The following is a 737-nucleotide window of genomic DNA, read 5'->3' on the forward strand; positions in this document are numbered from 1 at the left end:
CCTGCCCGCCCGCCCGCCTGCCGTCTGTAATAAGTGGGCACCCATGGTTGTGCTATGGCTGCGGTGAGTCGAGGTGCCTGCCTGCCTGCCCGCCCGCCTGCCTGCCGTCTGTAATAGACCCATGGTTGTGCTATGGCTGAGGTGAGTCAAGGTGTCTGCCTACCTGCCTGCCTGCCATCTGTAATAAGTGGGCACCCGTGGTTGTGCTATGGCTGCGGTGAGTCGAGGTGCCTGCCCACCTGCCCACCTGCCGTCTGTAATAAGTGGGCACCCATGGTTGTGCTATGGCTGAGGTGAGTCGAGGTGCCCGCCCGCCTGCCGTCTGTAATAAGTGGGCACCCATGGTTGTGCTATTGCTGAGGCTAACTAAGCTTTAGCCTTGGCCAAATGAATGCTCCATTTGTACGCATTGAAAAAAAAAAATCTGTTCCCTTTTTTAGTGCTGGGGATTGATCCATGGCTTCAGGCCTGAGTCACAACCCCAGCCCCTCTTGTGTGCATGGGGCTGTGTGGAGAATTCCCTCAGTGAATGTTTTGTGAGCTACAGTTCTCTCAGATTGAGATTATCCCATGAGCCTCCTTGTTACTTTCCTTTTCCATTTCCATCATTTAGATCGGTAGGTACACAGATGAGTGCCTATCTACTGAACTCAGTAGGTACACAGAGAGTGCCTATCTACTGAACTCAGGTTGCCAGGCTTGGTATGTACCCAGTGAGCCATCTTGCTGGACTAGTG

General features: G+C 53.6%; 1 protein-coding gene across 2 annotated transcripts in view; it reads left to right on the forward strand.

The window, feature by feature from the left end:
• Lrrc2 (leucine rich repeat containing 2) overlaps window positions 1-737 on the forward strand; it is a 26,083-nt gene that overhangs the window by 10,362 nt on the left and 14,984 nt on the right. The window lies entirely within an intron of this gene.

Source organism: Mastomys coucha, unplaced genomic scaffold, assembly GCF_008632895.1.
Source record: "Mastomys coucha isolate ucsf_1 unplaced genomic scaffold, UCSF_Mcou_1 pScaffold23, whole genome shotgun sequence".
Taxonomy (NCBI): domain Eukaryota; kingdom Metazoa; phylum Chordata; class Mammalia; order Rodentia; family Muridae; genus Mastomys; species Mastomys coucha.